Source organism: Tachypleus tridentatus, chromosome 6, assembly GCF_004210375.1.
Source record: "Tachypleus tridentatus isolate NWPU-2018 chromosome 6, ASM421037v1, whole genome shotgun sequence".
NCBI classification, from domain to species: domain Eukaryota; kingdom Metazoa; phylum Arthropoda; class Merostomata; order Xiphosura; family Limulidae; genus Tachypleus; species Tachypleus tridentatus.
The window spans coordinates 10,113,865-10,135,674 of NC_134830.1; the positions used below are offsets into that span (position 1 = coordinate 10,113,865).

Here is a 21,810-nt window from a genome sequence, read left to right on the forward strand (position 1 = left end):
TGGATGACTGACTACTCATGGTATCATTACATTAATGAGTAGAACAACAATCTAAGATTCTCCTTTTAGAAGCTTCAAAAATGGTCTTCCTTACCACATTGGTGAAATTCATTCAATTACTACTGCAATATCTCATCCATCTAATTTTGTTTTTCAATACTCAAATCACACTCAACCAACCTCCATCAAACTCCAGGCCTTTGAAAGAGCCATCAGACATTTTTCCTATGCCTCCTTCTCTAACTTCGTGCATGATTCTCTCTTTTGGGGATGTGGGTATTCTTCAAATCTTTCATTCCTTTGGGACATGCACATATCAAGCCCCTTCAGTGGTCACTGTGTGACCAATGCATCATCCTGTTAAATTACTCAGGAGCAACATTTTTTATTGCAAATGGTGGTTGGATAGGAACAACATAACTATTGGGTACTTATTTCACCACCTTATTCTGAGATACATCTGTTCACAGATGCATATCTTTAAAGTCAGATGTTCCAGGATACTTAGATGAAAGATGAGTCTAACCTTTAAATCAATGTTCTCAAACTCCTTGCAGTAGACTGGGTAATGGTTTAAGGTCTGTCTCTGTTGAAGGAAACAAATTATCAAAATACACACTGAAAATTCCATGATAGTATCTCATTGTTCTTGTCAAGAAGGCATATGTTCTCATGACCTTTATTTTCAAACTGTGGATCTTTTCTGTTGGGCTCATTCCTGTCATATCAGTATCTTAACATGTATATTTCAGATGCAATGAATTTACTTGCAAGTCACTTGTTTCAACTCAACTAGATTTTTTTAACAAGGTTTTCAGTGGATTTGCTCATAGTTCAGGTTACCAATGATTGATGCTTTTGTGACTCATTGGAATTTTCAGCTGCAGTTGTTTTGGTGGCTGGTACCTCATCCTCAAGCATTGGTAGTAGATGTATTTTTAGGCAGGACAGATTTACATTTGTATGCCCTGCACACAGTATGGCTGTTGCCCCAGGTTATGGTTGTGGTTCATTCCACTCTTTCTCAAGTTATTTTGGTTGCACCATATTGGGCAGCTCAAACATGGTTTCTGCTTCTTCAGTATCTGTAGGAATGTCCATCTGTACTTCTTCCATACTGGCTGCTTCTGTTAAAACAACATTGCTCAGACATTTTTCATTCAGATCTTCAAAAACTCAGTCTTCATGCTTGGAAGTTATACAGTCCTTTGTCTGACATAAGGGTTTAACTTCTAAGGTTTCTTTGTATTTAACTCAATTTCTTTGTAGGCCAATCATGGCAGTTTTTCAGATGGAATTAACAGGGGTTAGTTTGGTTTTAAAAATATGGGGAACTTGGTTTATTTATTGTACAATTTCCAGAGCACCATTTCGTCTTGACTTCCTAGTGTGTATTATCTCCTGGACTTTACTGGTGAAGCTTGGGATCCCTTACTACCCCCAGTTTCCAGTTGCTGGGATGGTAGACAGAGTTCTTGTGTGTCCCTCTACTCTTGAAAAAGAAAGCAAAGTTGGAAGTTCTCTGACATGGGTCTGTGGATGTTTTTCCCAGTTATCAGTAGAAATGGCACCAACCTCCACAGGAGCCTACTTGTAATTCAATGTCAGATTTGACACTACACTGTTGAGTTAGTGTGTGCATAGCACTTTTTTTTTATCATTGTTGGTTTTGTATATTTTTTGTGGAGGGAGGCCCATTATCTCTTCATAATACCAAGTGTGAGGTGGTCCCATCCTAGATCTTTGGTTGAACACAGGTTTCACTTTCTCTCTATAATTCCAGGTACAAATGGAGTACTCCTTGTCCACTCAGTTAGGGAGTGAAGATGAATGTTTATAATTCCAGATTGGAGGAGTTCTGTTCCTATGGTTGAGTATGGTATACACATTCTTCTGTTCCTATGGTTGAGTATGGCATACACATTCTTCTGTTCCTATGGTTGAGTATGGCATACACATTCTTCTCATTTTAAGCCTAGGGTGTTGTCTTTTGGACTTTTTCAGGTGGAGAAGAAAGTTTGTCCACTTCAGTGTTAGTTTCCTTTGACCCCTTAATTCCAATCCTGAGTTCTAGAATTTGACTGTCTTGGACTGGCCAATACTGATGACTACTCATATCCTATTCCTTGAACAGGAATTAAGTCCTGGGTAAAGAGCATACCTTTTCTGGATGCAGTGTGGTTCCCCCACTCTTGTACCCTCTTTATTTTCGTACACTTCTATATAGATACTTCTGTGTAGGTCATGTCTGTTCTTGCCCCTCCATCTACCTTCTCAATGTTGTATTCTAGCCATATTGTCAGAGGAAGTATGTATGTCTTGGAAATTAACGTTTTTTATACTGAAAATGTATTTCAAATGATACTTACCCAGAGATGCCAACTATTATGATTTAAGCATAATCATTATGATTTTGGTGTACACATTATGACCATATGCTCATACAGACAAATATTGTGACTTGTTGCAACTCCCAAATTATTATATATTATATAGGCCTATACAGTAAAGTGATAAATTGTTCCCCCAGGGCTTGAAATGGGTGAAAAGAAAATTTCTAGTAAGATAAAAATAAATCTTGATAATAAATAAAAGACAGTTCAAATGGTTACTTGCAATAATCATGTTTGTGCTTGAAATAATAAAATATTTGTATCTTCGATGTCTACCAATAGTTTGAGTGCAGTGCTTCTCCATACTGGGAATGTGGGGGAATCCATAGTTACGTCATCAGTGCTTGTCAGCCAATCAGCACTCACGTAGATGGGTATTTCTTGTTTTCTAAGCAGCATAGAAACACCAATGCAATCATTCACAAGATGGAAAAAAAGAGGCCTCGTTCACCAGATTGTCTTGCTTCTGGCAAATCTAAAAGGATTAAAACTGTGAAAGGGCTCTGTCTACAATCATTACGCTCAGTCATTTGAAATAGTTGGCATCTCTGCTCACCTTTCTTGACACTTTCCCATTGTATTTTCCTACTGTGAGCCAGTTTATGTCTTGAGAAAGTGATCGCATTATCTAAATGAGCGCTTATGCACAATGTGTAGAGGGTGCAGTGAAGTTGGTGAAGAATTTTGTAAATTAGAATTTGTCATGGGTGTTGGAGTGGGATATAAGACTGGAACAACTGTATTCAGTGATTAGATGGGTAAAGAGTAGTAAACCCTGGGGATTGAGAAATAGGTATATTGTTAGTGGAGATATGTATTATTGGAAAAACACTTTCACTTTAGGAAAATGTTAAACTTGATGACTTGGTAGTATTATAAATCTGTTCCTTTATAATACAATAGTTCTCAGTTTGAGAATACTTTTTAATTTTTAATACTCTTATAAACAAAACTTGATACTTTAAATCTAGGTCTCTGTATTAAAAAAATCTAAGTTTTCATAAAGTTGTTAATCTGTTCTTTTGTAAAACTTTAAAGTTTTTCTGTTATACTACCATAAAATTTGCTCTAATCTGTTTATTTGTAATAATGTATGTTTAAGCATGTATTATAAATTTTAATTTCATTTTAAAAGTAATTCTATCTAGTTGTATTACAGTAACTTAGTTTTAGACTTGAGTGATGAACATAATTTTAGAATTTGGAAGCTGTTATGCAAGTAGTAGTACAGGATTATAACATGTTAGTTGTTTTGTTTTAAAAGTACAGTTGACCATTCCTGAGTTACCCTCTTTCTAAGGAGACCCCACTTTCTGTTACAGACAAAATATTAGTACCAGTAATTTGACTGTTATTACCATTATAAAATATTTCCCCAGCTTGACCACTGAAATACGTTGTTGACTTTCCATGTCTTTTTATTTTTGACAAACATTAACAGGTGTGGTCACTGTTAATGTCAATAGTGTTTAATAGTTGACAACTCTTAGGAGGTGCCATTTTGAATTGTTGTTTCTAATTAAAATTTTTATTTTATTGCCTTTTGGACTGTGGTTTTTAAAATTTCTGCCATAAAATATTCAAAATATGCAGTAATATGAAGCAACTCTTACATGAATGAATTACATGAAGCTCTTGTGAGCTGTTAGTCCTTATGAGTGAATCCTGTAGAAAAATTTTATTATTTATATTACCAAATATAACCTTATGTAGTGTAAAATGTTCAAATTTTATATTTTTTGATACTTTAGTGATGATAAAGAAGAGTTAAGGAAACACCAATGTAACTTTGTTTTTTGTCATTGACTGTCCTTCTATGCTTCCAGTACTTTCACCAATGCTACTAGTCCACAAAATAATTTCTTTAAGTGAATAATGCATGGAAGAACACAAATAATAATATAACAGCTGAGAAAATTAGGTGTGTGTCAAATTTTTTGTGACTCTTTAATCATGTGACTTGAGCAGTTAGAAATTCAACTTAGTTCCCTACTATGTTTTCTTGGGAATTGTTTATCATAATTGTTGGTTTTCTGTTACGTCATATTTCAATGAATCATTTAAAATCTTATTATTTTATTGGTTATAAATTCAATAGGAATTAGCCACAAAAGAAGCTACTTGAAAGGGTGATCTTTTCACATGCTCTTTGAAAACATTACCTTGACAGATACAGTCAATGTGAGTAAAACAGTGGTATATTCTGTTTTGTTTGCACATAAAATTTTTTGTCAAATGCTCTGATAAATCTTTGTAACCTAGAAATTCTATTTCAAAATGACACCATCTGATTGTGTTGAGCTATAATTGGCAAATAAAGTTAGAGTTATTTAGGAATGTAATGCCAGCAATAAAAGCAGTGAAAAATTAGCTGAAGAGTTCAGTGTTGGAGAAACACAAATTCAGCAAATTTTTGAAGCGTAATGCAGAAAGTTGGACAACATTTGAAAAGAATCAGCCATCTTCACAAAAACATGTTTGTTTTAGCTTAAGGAGTTATGAACTTGAAGCATTATTATGGTCTTTATTTTAAAAAAAAAAAGCTTAAGCAATGAAAATGATAGTGTCCAGATGTAAGATTAGCCACTATTTTGAGTCTTTCTGAATTCAAAGCACTGTTTCGATGGCTTAATAAATTTGAAGTCAAATATAATGTTTTGCAACTCACAGTCAGCAGTGAATGTGGCATTGCTAATGCCTTGATCATTGGAGAATGGAATGCAAAATTTAGGCTATTAGAGAGAGAGAGATGCCACTAGAGACATCTACAATATTGATGATACTTTGGTCAGCAGTCATGGTTTACCAGACAGAACATTGTGTTTAAAAGGTAAACAGTGCTCTGAGGGCAAATGATTAAAAGATGGACAAGGAGTTGTGTTATGTTGCAATAGTATTGGTGAATTGAAATGCACTATTATGATTTGCAAGAGCATAAAGACCATGTGCTTCAGAAACTTAAACATAAAGATTCACTTATCCATGGCATGGAATGTTAACAGGAAGCTATTCATAACCAACATCATCTTCCAAGATTGGCTTACAGGTTTCAGTTCATGAAAGTGCAACTTTACAATGTTATTTGTCAGAAAATGCCACATTGAGTGAACCTCAGCAATCTCAGTATTGTATTCTTGTATTTCAATGCAACGTGAGCTCTGTAACCCCTTGCCCAGGGTGCATTCTAAGCCCAGTACAAAATGGGCCTGGCCTTTTCTGTTGTAAAACATGGATCAAGATATATGTCACTCAAAAATTTGGTGAAAAGTGTCAGTATGCTAGACACTTCTGTTTGGATCAATTTTGTATCAAAGTGTTTCATGAAATGTTTTATCAGTTTCTCTCTAATTTACAACAGAGAAGATGAAGATTACATTTCATTGGCTTAACTGTTTGAGTTCACTAAATATCTTCCCAATGCAATCACCAATGCCAATGAACATGTCAATCAAGGCGATGACTTTCCTGCCACTAAAGAATTCTGTGACAACTGGGAAGAAGAACTTCACAATGAACTGTATGATGACTATTTCAATGAAGAGAGCAACCTTGAAGGTAATAAAAGTGACTAGTCTGCAGGTGTAGAAGAGTGTACAATCCAGCCTATGCCATAAATGCTGCAGTGCATTGCAGTTGATAAGTTTGCACTAAAAACACAGCACTTATGAAAATGATGGACTGTTTAAGAAATGTAGAAGATATTGTTCAAATTGAAATTATTAACACTCTGTCAAGAACCAACAATTACAAATCACCAACTTTTGTGTAATATATATTTACACATGTTTTATGACTAAAATTTGTAAAATATCTTTAAATGATGAATATGAAGACAATAAAATAGAGAATATTCAAGAAATGAATAATTTTAATAGTTTGGATGTACAGTATGCAAAGAAATATTACATATAATGTTACATTTTAATATTCAAATATTTTATAGTTAATTGATAAACTGGATGATCCCTAGTAAAAAATTTCTGTTCAGATCCACAGATGTTAAGATAGGAAGAGTCTACTGTACAAAGTTTAATACATGCACGTGAGTGTTGTCTGAAATGCAAGTAAGATTATCAAATGATGATATGTAAGGTTGTGAAATTTAAACTTTGTAAAACTTAACTTCCAAGTCTTATTCAGAGAATCTCATGTAAAACTTGATATTTGTTCCAGTGTGATCTGGTTGGTGGATGGATTACTGCTATGGTCGCTACTGCACAGTGAGTTCCATTGCTTCAGTAACGGAGCTTGAGACCTGGCTTTTACAGTTCTTTACTGCCTGAATGTCTTCCTCCAAGTATTCTGCCTTCGGTCGCTGGGGTAAGGTTCTGTATTTTATTTTTTTTATATGTTATCTTTGGATTATTAATGAAATTATATGAAGTTTACAGAGAAGGTGTAGTGATAACAAAATGTGTCAGAAAACTACTTGTTAGGAAAGTTTGGTTGGTAAGTAACAAGTGATGTATCCAAATAATAACTTTTGTTGGCTGTTAAATAGACAGTAAAAACTTTTCTAACAAAATATTTGTTTTTATGTAAACATCCAGCTGATTGAAAGTATGATGGTTTTATTTTCTTTGTTTTTACAGCATAGGTTGTAAGGAAAACACTGTATCTTCAGTTAATGTTCTTCTTGAGACTACTAAATAAACAGTTTAATGCAAGAGTCATCTGCTTATTATATTAGATAAACATAAACACAGATGCTTCATCTTTTCTTCTGTTTATAGTAAATGTAGTTACACAGTTTTAAGCAGTGTACTGATTACAGCATGTAAATATAAACACATGAACAAAGGTAAAATGGGCAGCAACTTCATAATTCAGCAGGACATTTGCTGATAAAGTCTGACAGAACTAATGTACAAAAGGAGCATTGATTAGTTCTCCAAGACTCTCCACAACTGTCGTACAGAACAAGGCAGTTGCTGCCCATTTCACCTGTCTGTTTATCATGAAGACAGCTTAAATCATCTGTGAAATAAAAAACAGTATAAAGATTGATTTATTCTGCTGATTATAACAAATAATCATCAGTGTAAGGTTACATATATTCTATAGAGGGTTATTTGTTTTATATGTCAACAATGTACAAAACCAGTTACCTTGTACCTGGCAATTCCCATAATTTTAAATGATATGGCTTAAAGACTTTAACCTTCTTTGTTGTAGTTCATTTGAAGCGTACTGCTTTCTGTGGCTAGAAAGAACCCATTGCAGGACTTAACTGTGTGCAAAACACTAACTTTTAGCATTTTTGAGGAAGGGGTATGTGTAGAACTGAATCATGTAAGTAAAACAAGGGAAAACTTTACTACAACAGGGAAAATGTATTACTAGTCATTTACCATAGGTATTGAAGAATGCTAAATGCCTTGTTATTAAAAGTTATCAAGGAGTGCAATAGTCAATAGTAGCTAAAGCAGGAACTTCTTTTGGAACTTTAAATAGAAAATTCACACGGGTTAAGTCAACAAATATGAAACAAGAATTATGTTCAATTTTTTTTTCCCCTAACACAGCTGAACAGAAGGCCAACAGTCAAAGGTTATGTGTCAGTTATTTGTCATGTAACAAATAGAAGTATTAGGTTAGAAAGATAATAATGTAGTATTTTATTCAAAAAGTTGTTATTGGCTTTAAGGGAAAGAACTTGCATATTTATGCCTTTTTTGTTGTTGTTTCTGTCAGTGTATTAATAAACCTTAGTTCTTGATGAGAAGAAACCCACTTCAGATTAACCTGAAAATAACCTAGGAAGGTCAAAATGTTCTCTGCTTTTGAATAAGTATTTATATCCATACCAGCCATTCTGAGATACAAACCTTGTTTCTTATTTAAGAATAATTATAGTCACTTGGAACAAAATTTTAACCAAGAAAGACCTAAGAAATGAGTACAAACAAGACACAACTACAACACTGTTTGCTATATGAATTTAAAGGTTCAAAAGCCTTAGAAACAAAAAGAAACATTTATACAGTGTATTAGAAAATGTGCTGGATATCAGGAAGTGTCAACAATGGTTTGCAAAGTCCTGGTCAGGAGAATTTGATCTTGCCGATTCCACAAGTTCTGGATGGCCAAGTTCAATCAAGACACCCTGCAACCCATAGTTGAAGCAAATACAAAGTTTATCACAGAAGAAATGACTCAACAACTCCATACAACAATGATTATCCACCTCCATGAGCTTGTAAAAGTTTCAAAACTTTGATAATGGGTTATGCATGATTTGATGGATAATTAGTGCTCAGAGGGTCATCATTTGTTCATCTTTGAGAACAAGACTGTTAATGAACTATTTTGGAAAGAAATGTTACTGGAGATGGAAAGTGGGTTATTTATGAGCATATTCGACATAAAATACAATGGTTGAATTCCTGTCAGACACCTGTTCCAACACCGAAGAGTGTCTTACACCCACAAATTTTGGATCCACATCAAACAATCACAGCTGAAAGATATTGTCATCAGTTGGAGTTCTTACACCAAGGACTCATAAGAAAAAGATCTGCATTATTCAGTCAAAAAGGCATTGTGATTTTGCATGACACTGAAGACTACACACTACAAAAATGACCAGAGAAACACTTCAGGCCTTGAAATGGGAAGTTGTCCCTCATCCACCCTATTTGCCAGATCCAGTTTTCACACCTTTATTTGACACTTGTCACTATCTCAACTATCTTTCTTCCATTCACCTTTTTTTCAAAGTGCTCCACCATTCTCCTGAGGAGTTTTCAGTGGATAATTACATGCCTATTTTTTGTTACATTGGTGCACTTATCTTCCTTATTCTTATCTCTACATACGTGACTCCTTTGTTGTTGGGATCTTCTTAGTAGAGATGCCCTTTTGTCACGTATATATCTTGCTTCCTACTTAAAGGACTTCTGTTTGGAGATCTGCTTGATACATTGGAGTCTAGGGCAAAGTCTGCATGTCAACATTCTTCTCCTACCTCAATTTTCCATATTTTCCAACCCTTTCCTGTTTCAGTTCTCGTGTCTGATTGTTCCCCTCTGCTTCCTCTTCTCTCCCATAACCTTATTCCGTATTAAGTTGCCCATTACCATGTTTAGTGATGCTAATTTTGTCACTGACTTATCAATGGGTACTGGCATGATAGGAGTATGGTTAACCGGGCTTGTTCGTATGTTGCATCCATTCACCACAAATCTCTGGATTATTCAGTTTCTTTCATAAGGATTTTTTTTTCCTTCATTTTGCTTTGCTCCAATTTCCTTCCCTCTTCCATGAGATTTCACTTTTTGCCAACATCTCTCAGACATGGTTCAAGATCTTTTACTCAAGGATGCTATTAAATAAGACATCACACATCTCTGAGGCTCTTGTTCCTGCATGTTTATGGTTCCCAAAGAGGACTCAAGATTATCACCCTGTCATTGATCTGTATACCCTTAACCAATTGATCTATCGATTTTCAGTGGGGTCCTTTCTCATACTTTTGTGGGTGTTCACTCTGGGTCTCTGAATGATGATGTTTCTGATACATACCTTCATATCCCTATATCTCTTGCCTCCAAACATTACTTCTGTTTTGTTCCTGGAGGTTGAGTTTTCCAATTCTGTACTTTATCTTTTGGTTTGGCATCTGTGTTGTACATTTTCTGTTTTATGATCCATCACTATGTAGTTGAGTGGCCATGTTTAGTTCCATCCCAACAACACTCTCACATTGATACTTATTTCCTTCTTCAAGAGGCTGCTTGGGTGGGATGTTTAGTCAAGCTAGAGAAGTATTATCTCAACCCCACACTGTATCTTGTTCATTTGGGGGTGTTTTAAACACATTTCTCAGCAGGGTCTAGCTGTCTCCTCTTCATTTAAGAATGACTGAGTTCTTGGTTTTCACAGCCAAATCTTTTCTTTCTCTTCCTGAGTTTGAGGCTTTAGCTCATTTGGGTACCTGAGCATTCGTGGAAATACTTGTAGCCTGGGGTCTGGGCCTGGCATGGCCTAGCACATTAAGGTGTGCACTTCGTAATCTGAGGGTCGCGGGTTCGTGCCAAACATGCTCGCCCTCCCAGCCATAGGGGCATTATAATGTGACGGTCAATCCCACTATTCGTTGGTAAAAGAGTAGCCCAAGAGTTGGCGGTGGGTGGTGATGACTAGCTGCCTTCTCTCTAGTCTTACACTGCTAAATTAGGGACGGCTAGCACAGATAGCCCTCGAGTAGCTTTGTGCGAAATTCCAAAACAAACAAAGAAAGCCTGGGGTCTTGCAAACATTTATGATCTTCAGTGAATTTTGCATGAGCAATGCTATCTTGTTTGGGATTGCTTGTTTTCTGTTATCCTCCTCCTCCTCTTGAGGGTGGATTCATGTACATTGTGAGGGGACCTCCCAGAGAAGGTAAAATGAAAAATCTACCAATGTGTTTGTTGTGCATGGCAACCTATGAAGGTTAGGAGAGGATCTTGGTGTTTGAAGGGTCCAACCACGATATTCCACTTTGGCCTTAAATTCGTCTAGATGGGCAGTCTTAGGGTGGCCCCCCAGGGTCAGTCTTGGGCTAGGGCCAACTGAGTACCAATGTTGAATGTTCTTAGCAGGTGTTGTGGACATTGTGTCTAATGCTGGTGTTTGGGTATATTGCTCATGAAATCCTGGCATTGCTACAGTGTTTTTGTTTAGCATTTTAATGCATCCCCTCATAGTGTTCCATGGTGGTGGGGTCAGTGGCCACTGAAATGTATTCTATTTATTATGGATACCCCAATCCTTGAAAAAAGAGAAAAAAAGATAACTGGAAAACAACCATATATGGATGACTCTGTTAAACAGTCACCATTACAGTTGAATTCTGCTCCTCAATTTTTCATTTTTCATTTATTGTCTGAATTCTTAAGGCAGATGTCTCTCTTTTTCATTCAAAATGGATAAGAGGGGCTTTCTAGCTCCCACAAGTAAGAAAGTTGCACTCTGAAGACATTTTGGTGGAAAGATCTACACCACAACATACCAAACTCCTCCTGAAATTGAAGACCTTTAGGGATATATCCATCAAGGTTACTCCCCATGCTACTTTGAATTCCACAAGAAGAGTTATTGTAGAGGGATTTAAAGAATATTCTCAACTCGGAGATCTTCACTTGTTTCTCCAGCTAAAGCATTCATATGGTGTGCCATATCTCCACTCGTAATAACAAAATAATGCTGCCTACAAATGTTATTATTTTAGTGTTTATATCACCAGTTCCACCTGCCACCATCAAGGCAGGTTGTCTAAATTGTAAGGTATGGCCATATATTACAAGCCCACTCTGATGTTTCCAGTGTCAGCAGTTTGGTCATTCAAAGGTGTCTTGTCATGGTTATTTAATGTGTGCTCATTGTTGTGGCAAAGATTGATGCCTGTGAGTCAGAACTGGACTCTCACTGTGTTAACTGTAGTGGTTCTCATACTTTTGTTCTTTCTCTAAGTTGGTGGAGGAGAAAGATGCCCAGTGTTTAAAAATGGTTAACAATATTTCCTACTATGAGGAATGGAAATTACTGTTCCCCACTCCATCTCTGATATATGCTGTGGCACCATGTTACAGTGGAAGTGTAGACAAATCTCTTTGTCTCCCTCTGGCAAAGTCGTTCTTTAACTAAGTGAATTGTTTTTTTGCCCTCTGTGGTTAAATGAGTGGACAAGCCAACATCTTTACCTATTTCTGTCCCCACCTTCCTTCCAGTGGCTTCCTGGATCCACTTCCTTTAGTTCAAGATTCTGGTGTTTGCTCTGGTCTTTCTTCTTCTTCAGTCCTGAGATGCAGAACAATTATTTGTTCACACCTTCAATCACTGGAATCTTCGTCTACCAACAGAGACATGCCCACTCAACCCAAAGCAGAATCCATAAGGTCGAAAGACCTCCTTCTACTAAAGAAAACAATGTTGTTGAAAACAAAAGAACTCTGCCCAATTCTCTTCCACATGAGTAAAAAAGTCACATTGATTCAGTGGAACTGTTGAAGTTTCTATTCTAATGTGAATAATTGATTTTTTATCATCTTGTGCAGGAGTTCCCAACCTTTTGGCACTCGCGACTTGAAAATGTAATTGATGAAATAAAATTAATGTTATCCCAAGCTACTTCTAACAAGACTACGCGACTCCCCTGCCAAGGCTTTGCGACCCACTGGTTGGGAACCCCTGATCTTGTGTGTCTTTTCTTACAGAAAACATTTGTAAAACCTCCAATACAGTCATGTTTCAGCAGTGGAATGACAGGTTGTGTGATGGACAACTGTGTGGAGGGGTGGTACTGCTGGTCGATAAGCATGTACTCGCCCTGTCTTTGCCACTCTATACACTCTTGGAGGTTGGAGGTATCTGTGTTTCCTTGGATCATACCATCGGTGTTTGTTTTCTCTACCTGTCTTCTGGAGAGAACTATTATCAATCAGATCTTGATGCTGCCATTAAATAGTTGCTGGCTCCATTTTTAATCCTGTGGGACTTCAGTGGGCATAATCCCTTCTGGGGCAGTGCTGATATTGTTGGAAATGATTGTTCTGTTAAGCATATGCTCTCAGATCACAACCTTTCTCTCTTGAATACTGGTTCTTCTATTCATGCACCTAGTTAGTCTTTCACTGATGTTGATCCCTGTATATGCTCCCTTTCACTTTTATCTCACTTTTCTTGGAGGAATGACTGCGATACTTTTGAAAATTGCATAAACTGAACCAGGCTAACTGGCCCACATTCACTGCTTTCTTGGAACTTGGTCCTGCTATTGTCTGGATGCCATTGATAGACAACTGCTTAGCAGCAGTGACTGACTGTATTGTTCAGATGGCTGCTCTGTCTATTCCTAAATAAAACCTTGATACATGTTTCACGTTACCCTCGCCCATGGTGAATTCCTGCCTACTAAATGGCATGGAAGGTTAAAAAACAAGCTTGGGATACCTTTTGGAGGAATCCCACACTTTAAAACCACATTGCTTTTAGTGGGATGATACCTCTGCTTCACAGGTAAGAAATTTAAGCCAGAAGGAATTTTGGATTAAGTTTACAACCAGCATCTGTTCTATCACAATTTCCAAGATTGTATGGGACAGGATTTGGAAGCAATGAGTAGTATCCTTCTCTCCCCATTTGATCGTGCTCTCAGTTGGCCAGTAAGTTGATGATATCCAGAGCATTGCTGATACACTCAACAAAAGTTTTTCTCGTACATTTAGCACTTTTATTTTATCCTTCACCTTCTTAGCCATCAAGTATCATGCAGAGCAATTGACTCTTTTCTTTCAGGCCAATCGTCTCCATAACTATAATTGTCCTGTTACACTGGTGGAACTCAAGCTTGCTCTTCATCGGTCTTGCAGTACATTCGTCATACCTGATAATATTCACTACTGGATGCTTTACCATCTCTCTCCTGCCTCTCTTACTATTTTTCTGGTTGTTTATAATCAGACCTGACAGAAGAATGTACTTCCTAATGCTTAGAGCTGTGTTATTGTCCTCTTTATATATAACCCTGAGAATGATCCAAAGATTCCTTCTAACTATTGTCCATTTGCTTTAAAAGCTCTTTCTGTAAGGTTTTAAAGAGGATGTTTAATGCTTGTCTTATTTGGTGCCTTGAATCAAATGGCTTCCTCTCATCCACTCAGTGTAGGTTTTGATGATAGTAATTCACCATGGACCACCTGATTCGACTTGTAACGTTAATCAGGGAAGCCTTTCTCAAGTGATAACATTTTGTTTATGCATTCTTTGACATTGAGAAGGCTTATGGTATTATGTGGAGGTATGACTTTTTGTGAGACCTCCATTCAGATGGGTTGCAGGACATTTACCCATTTTTGTGCTGAACATTTTGATAAACTGGTGATTCCAAGTCTTTGTGGTCCTGGTTCTTTCTCGTTCTTTTCAACAAGAACTCTGAGTTCCTCAGGGCTGTATCTTAACCTGTTAACTGCCAAGTATTTCAGCTGCTACAATACAACTCTAATGCTTCATCATTTTGTAACCTTTTTTGTGATGCCATTTTGGATCGAAAGTGAAACAATTTGTAAGTAGATCAATGTGTGTATGGTGCTGATATTTAGCGTTGAAGTTAGGTATTATTGAGAATGAAGTAACTCGTCCATGTTACTGTGTTACCGATCAGCTTGGACAAGTTATTTCATCTACGACACTGAACAGGTTAAGTGGCACACTTTTCAATGTGAAAATGAATGCTTTAATTTCATGACTTCCTTCTGCCATTGCATATGATATCTATATTGACGATTTCAACATCTCAAGTTAGTTGTTGAGCATGAGGTTTATTAAGTGGCAGCTTCAGACCACTCTCAGTCTTTTGTTGAAGTGGATCACAGCATACATTTTGTTTTCTTTCTCTAAAATCATTTTTATGTACTCGTGTTCACCCCCAATCCCGAGCTCTGTCTTTGCGATGCTTTTCTTCCTGTGGTTCCCGAGCAAAGTTATTGGGGTTTATCTTTTACCTTAAGTGCTTAAGGAGCAGATCAGCATTATGTGCTAATGATCTATTGTGCCTTCATTCGATCCAAACTGGTCTGTGGGTTTCTGGTGCTGCCAGGATCTCAACCTTGAAGATGTTGGACCCCTTTCACCATCTGGCACCTCAGCTATATGCAGAAGCTTTCTGCACTTCTCCAAAGTTTGTATACAAAGTCTCATGAACCTACATTTTCTCTGCCTACAACTTTCTTTAGCAAAATAGTATCTTGATTCAGGGTGAATTGTCAAACAACCAGTGTGAGCTACTTGGCTTCATTTTTGCTTTATTATCATTAAGTTGCAAGATACTACAGTTACTAAATTGTCTAATGGAGAATTATATAAAATAAAGGACCACAAGTATGACTTGCTTCTTGAGAATTTTGCACAGAGAATTACGCTATACAGGCCGACTTGACTGAATATGATAAAGTATATTAACTAATGATGAAAAGTAATTACAATTAATAAAAGAGGGAATGATTTACCACTCATGAATGTTCATATTTGTGAGGTTTTAAAACTATAATTTAATCTGTTGTAAGTAGTTTATGTTACAACTTCTTTTTTATCACAGTGACTTAAATGCGTATAAATGTAAAAAGTTTACACGAGCGAGTTAAGTGTTTCTGTAACCGGATTAAGTAATAGGATTAGGATATTAGTAAGTGTTCTGAAATATTAAAGCTCTTAATCCGTTTATAATCCTGTAGGTTTAATTGTGATCAAAATAAAGAGTTGAAAAGAAATTATAAAACCTGTTTTATTTAGAACTAACGTTACAAAAAATGAATCATTGAACTCCAAGTTGCTCTTACTTTGTGGATTATTGAGAATTAAAAAAAATCCCTGGTTGATCCATTAAGTGTGGTTTTAGATAAGTATTTAAACACTATTTAGAAAAATCACGCAGTTTCACCATTTCACGATATTCTACTGAAAGAACATTTTGGATAAGTTTTTGTAGCTAATCTGTTAGAGTGCACACTGTTTTGTTGTTTATTGATATCTTGTCAGTTTTAAATACACGTGTTTTGACTGGACAAGACAGATTTTAATTATATATATTCAATTAATCTGATGAAAGTTGATTTTAATACCCATTTATTAGTATCCTTTGAGATGCAGTTGTTAAATATGTCTTTTATTGGTCTCAGCTAATAATGAAAGTAACCTGTTGAGATACTTATTTTTGTTTTCCCTTAAAAGGTGCCATTTTGAATGAGTGGTTTAAATATATCTGTTTGCATGACAGACTCTTGCTACTTATAACGTGTTGAGTCACTTTTGTTTCCTGTTCAGCTGGTATACTTTTGTATAAATGTTTTAAGTATACTCATAATTGGCACGTTAAGGTACGTCCTAGCTAAATTATTATAGCCACCCTGTTAGAGGAGTTTTTATAACTTGGTGTTAAACAAAGTTCCGTTGTATGAAAGTTTCAACTTTGTTTGCTTATCAATGGGTTCGAATGCAGAGGGTTGGTTGTGCAATAGAGCGTTGTCAGTTTACAGTATTCAGGTTAAAACAAAAAATGTACTCTAATAAAATATTCGATTTTAATTTAAAAAAACAAAAACTTTACTGTCAAAAGAAATCGCCTCTGAGGCCTGGAACGGCCACGTGGTTAAAGCACTCGATTCGTAATCTGAGGGTTACAGATTAGAATCCCTGTCACACCAAACATGCTTCCTTTCAACCGTGGGGGCGTTATAATGTGACGGTCACTCCCCCTATTCGTTGTTAAAAGAGTAGTTCAAGAGTTGGCAGTGGGTGGTGGAAGCTGCCTTCCTTCTAGTCTTACATTGCTAAATGAGGGAAGGCTAGCGCAGATAGTCCTCGTGTAGTTTTGCACGAAATTAAAAAAAACAAAAGTCGCCTCTCAATAGTGTTCGTCCACGACGAAGCAGAGTTTGTGGGCCGTGTAGCATCATGCAAGTTTTGTTGAGCCATTTTCGACTATCTCTATCGACTGAATTCACAAAAATCACAGCAAATGTCTTTACACAGGTGGATAACCAGATTTTGTATTGCCCAACAGGAGTAGCTTTTTGTGTGGGGTGTTGTGCTGTTGTGTCGATGTTTCTCCAATATTACTTAACAGTAGTGTGAATTTGACCAGGATGGTGGCCAGTTCAGATTCTATAAATTAAAAGGAGCTCAAATATCTCTTTTGAAAGTAAAAAAAGGGTAGTGCCGCAGGCTTTTTGTTTTTTAATTTCGCGCAAAGCAACACGAGGACTTTGTGCGCTAGCCGTTCTTAATTTAGCAGTGTAAGACTAGAGGGAAGGCAGCTTGTCATCACTACCCACCGCGAACTTTTGGGCTACTCTTTTACCAACGAATAGTGGGATTGGTTGTGACATTACAACGCCACCACGGCTGAAAGGGTGAGCATATTTGTTGCGGTGGGGAATCGAACCCGCGACCCTCATACCACGAGTCCAACGCCTCAACCCATTTGGCCATGCTGGACTGTGTTGGCTTTGTTTGTAAATCAATTCGTCAAATACGTCTCCCCGCAATTAAATTGAGATCGAATATAATTACCTCCATCCAACCATTCGCACACAGTATTTTACTGGCAATAGTTTTTTATTTGATCTTTTTTTTCTGTATGTTCAACTTTACCAAACAAAGTAAAAGTAGAGTACAGTTATCCTATGACAAATTCCAAACATAAATCTGTGAGTAAGATTGTATTTGTGCAATGTGTACACAGGTAATTATCTGAAACATTTTTTATTTCTGTCTCACTGTTTTGTAGTTGATAACGTGTATTTTAATTTGTATTTTGTGTGTACAGTACTTGCTATTCTGTGAAACTGTTGATTAATATTTTTAGTTGTTGGTTTCCCCATGTTTCGTACGTTCCAAAACTGTTGAATAATATTTTTAATTGTTGGCTTCCCCATGTTTCGCACGTTCCAACGTGCCTGGTATTTCCCCTTTTGATGTTAATCAAAACATTGGTCTTTTCTCGTGAATACGAGTGGAGTTAAAGAATACAACATTTATTAGCTGAGTCAAAGTGTTGTCAAATGTAACGATGGTTGTCACAATGGGAAGTTCTACAAGTTTCTAAAACTGAGTGATTGTAATGGACAAGTTTTGTTACCAATGGCAAAGTGTTGATTATACCAGTTTATAACAAGTATGTGTTGATAATGTTATAACTACCAGTGTTATTATATCAGTTTATAATAATATATATTTTAGTATGTTAACTTGTGCGTAAAATATGAGCTGTTAGAACACGGTTATTGTGTTCATTACACTAGTTGTAAGTAATAGTAGAAACTTCGCCCAACGAGCGGTGTTAATGCTGGTGACTACTAATCGTAAAATTCATACCTCATTGAAGACATTTAGGAAAACGTGATTTTGTTTTTTCTGGGAAGTGCTGAATGAGAAAAGTGTTCGGTGTATGCTGCTAAAAACTGTCATGTTTTTATATATTAAACTTTATACTCTTTATTGCAAAAAAATGTTTCTGAGAACTCCATTTTTATAGTGTTATATTTACAAGTTTACATAAAGATATAATCATCTTTCACGTACAGTACCAATGGAAGTCGTGTTGTTGTGATGAGAGTGCTTGTATTTAATATTGTGATCTGTGATAAAGAAACTTTCACGTACCACAGTTATTTTTTCTAATCTTGAATGCCCCAAATGTGAAATTGATTTACAGATTTTTGTTTGTGGAACTCATTCAGTAGAAGTCGCCGCATTGTATTTATTATTTCTTTCACATGCATAGATAAATACACGCTTCGTGCATCAATGTAAGATATTAGAGGGACGAGTTAACACTGCCGTAGTGAGTGTTGGTTGTAATCTGTTAAAATGTGTGTAATAAAAGAGATGTGTGAAATGGAACTCATACTGGTTTTGTAGTATTTAAAGAGAGACAAATTAATGCCTTAGTGAATGTTGGCTGTAACGCATTAAATTGTGTGTAAAGGAATAGCTGTATTGTCAGGGGTCAAATGCCGCTTACATTACTTTCTATTATTTGTGAAAGGACAAGTTAAGTTATCGCTAAGTGTTTATAATATGATATTTAAGAGGTGTTAAAGGAGGAAGTAATGTTTCAAGGAACGTAATGCTGACTATATAATGTTATATTGTTTTACAGTGAAAGAATTTGCAATGGACAAAATATTAATTATATCGCGTTAAGATAAGTAGGTATCATGAAACAACATTGAAATTATAATCTGTAATGGATGGTCAGATGATAAAAACTCGATGTAAACTCAACATCTTGTACAATATGTTGTCTCTTAAGGGATGGCTTTATTCGCACGTGCCTGGATAACGGATGGTGTAGTAACTATGTAACCTGTATTTGGATTGATGACTCACGCATGCATTTCCCTGACGGGACTTCGCGCCGCATCTAGCTTTGCGATCCCCTGCTCAATTCTTTGTTTAGGCTTAGCGTGCTTAGGACAAACATCATTGGTTGGCGGGGCTGCGTGTGTAGTGTATAACTTGACCTCATTTCATCGGACTTGTGTGGAGAAAACCAACTGCTCTCATCCAATGGTTTTTAGTTGCGATGTTTTTATGACGTTCAGCGTCACAAGGCATGTGGTTTCTCTATAGATTCATCTGAACAAAGATTCGCAGTTGACGTTCGCTGTTTTTCGTTATGGAAGAATAATGTCTCATGTAAAGTCTGGAGTGCTCTATGTTTGTTTTGTGTAAACCATTCAGATTTAATTACCTTCATCACTATTCTTGACTGTTGGACATCTGTTATTATGTAGCAGATCAAAAAAAGTTTTGAGAGATGAGTAGTAGTGGTAGAGAATTGTTTTGATTTGGTGGGTATAAAATTTAGCTTTACTGAAATTAATGTTGGAAAAATATTTAGTCTACTGCCAAACTTGTATTTTTAATCATTACAACTAGTGCAAATATTGTCACTTTTTTTTTTAAGTAGAAACCATGCTTAAAGTGTCCTTCCTCCAAACTCTAACAAACAGTAACCAAATTTTATCTTCACCCACTAGTTTCACAATAAACGATTATGTTGTTTTATCTGTAAGATTTATAACAATACAATTTCTTTTTACTTACTGACATCACAACAAACAATATTTAACTTGCATTTCCCTTAAGACTGATAACAAAATGCATTTTATTTTTGCATTCTGAAATCACAAGCAACACTAATTATATCTTTTCCCATGAAACTGATACTTGTATGTTTTGTCTTTATGTACTGAATGAGGTAGATTAACAGTGGATTTATTTTATATTGGAATTTGGAATATTTGCTGAAGTTTCAGATGATAATGGAATGAGGTCAGTTAATAGTGGTTTTAATTTGTAGAATAATGAGTTCTCTTGTGAATGGTTGTAGTTTGTATTGAAGTGAGGCATATTAACAGTTTTATTAGTTTACATTGGAATGGGGTTTTATTTCATATTTTAATAAATCATGTTGACAGTGGTGTTAGTAGATAAAGGAATGAGGCATATTGATAATGGTTTTACTAAGGATAAAACGAGCAATGAGAGTAGTTGATAATGGAATGAGGCATTTTAACTGTAGTTTAGTTTATATTGGAATGAAGCATATAAACATTGGTTCCAGTTAACATTGAAATGACACTGATAGCAGCCTTCTTTTATATTATTATGAGTTTTCTTGTTAGTAGTCCAAGTTTTTGTTGGAATGATGACTGTGGTTTTTGTTTATATTGGAATGAGGGACATTGATGGTGATTTTAATTCGTGTTGCAATCTGGCATATTGAGAGTGGTTTTTAGTTATTCTTTATAAAACTATGTATTAAAATAAGAAGACAAATGGAAATTAGTATTTGAACTTTAACTGCAACTTTTATCAGTTTATGATAAAAATTTCAGACATCTGAACATAATTAGTAATTTCATCACCAAAAAGTCACTTCAAAAGTATTTGTTTTATGAAACTAGCATTACAACATTTCCAGTGTAGAGAACAAAAGATGGTTTTTAACTTCAAAATATAATGCAAATATGGAGGTGTCAAATCCAGATTATTGATGCAAACTCAGACTGTTTGCTTTGGCAACCATAACAATGTTAATACATCAGCCAGCAAGTCAGGAAGCCTTGTCTATTTCACTTTGAAAATATGAAAAATTAAAATGTGGTTGACTGTTACAGTAATTGTAATACGGGATTGAGGCATATTTCATTGGCATGCACAGAACTATTTTCAAGGGGGTACAAAACCTGTATGTAGGGGATCAGCTTTTACAGTGCAAGTCAACAGACTAAAATAATGTGTCCTGTGTGTTTAAAAATAATCACATTTGAAAACATTTTAGTTTTAGTAAAAATTACTAAAAATATTTAGTTTAAATATGATGTTGAGTTTTCATCATGTGTAATTTTTTGTGAAATGCAGAGGGGATGACTCCTTTTGCCCCTTTCTGTGGGTACCCATGGGCACATTGATACTGGTTTCAGTTTAAACTAGAATGATGCTTATTGACAGTGGGTTTACTGATGTCTCAGTAGAGAAACGTAATGTTTTACTATTGACAGTGGGTTTACTTATGTCTCAATAGAGAAACATGATGGTTTACTATTGACAGTGGGTTTACTTATGTCTTAGTGGAGAAACATGATGTTTTACTATTGACAGTGGGTTTACTTATGTCTCAGTAGAGAAACATGATGTTCTACTATTGACAGTGGGTTTACTATGTCTCAGTAGAGAAACTTGTTTTACTATTGACAGTGGGTTTACTTGTGTCTCAGTAGAGAAACATGTTTTATTATTGACAGTGGGTTTACTTATGTCTCAGTAGAGAAACATGTTTTACTATTGACAGTGGGTTTACTTATGTCTCAGTAGAGAAACATGTTTTATTATTGACAGTGGGTTTACTTATGTCTCAGTAGAGAAA

The 21,810-nt window shown here is 35.8% G+C and overlaps 1 protein-coding gene across 7 annotated transcripts in view; it reads left to right on the top strand.

Moving 5' to 3' along the window:
* Ptpmeg (protein tyrosine phosphatase Meg) overlaps positions 1–21,810 on the top strand; it is a 171,457-nt gene that overhangs the window by 8,402 nt on the left and 141,245 nt on the right. For all 7 annotated transcript variants that reach the window (XR_013028708.1, XR_013028711.1, XR_013028710.1 and 4 more), the window contains exon 2: positions 6,567–6,713. The gene's annotated coding sequence lies outside the window, so the exon portion shown is untranslated. The remainder of the gene's footprint in view (positions 1–6,566; positions 6,714–21,810) is intronic.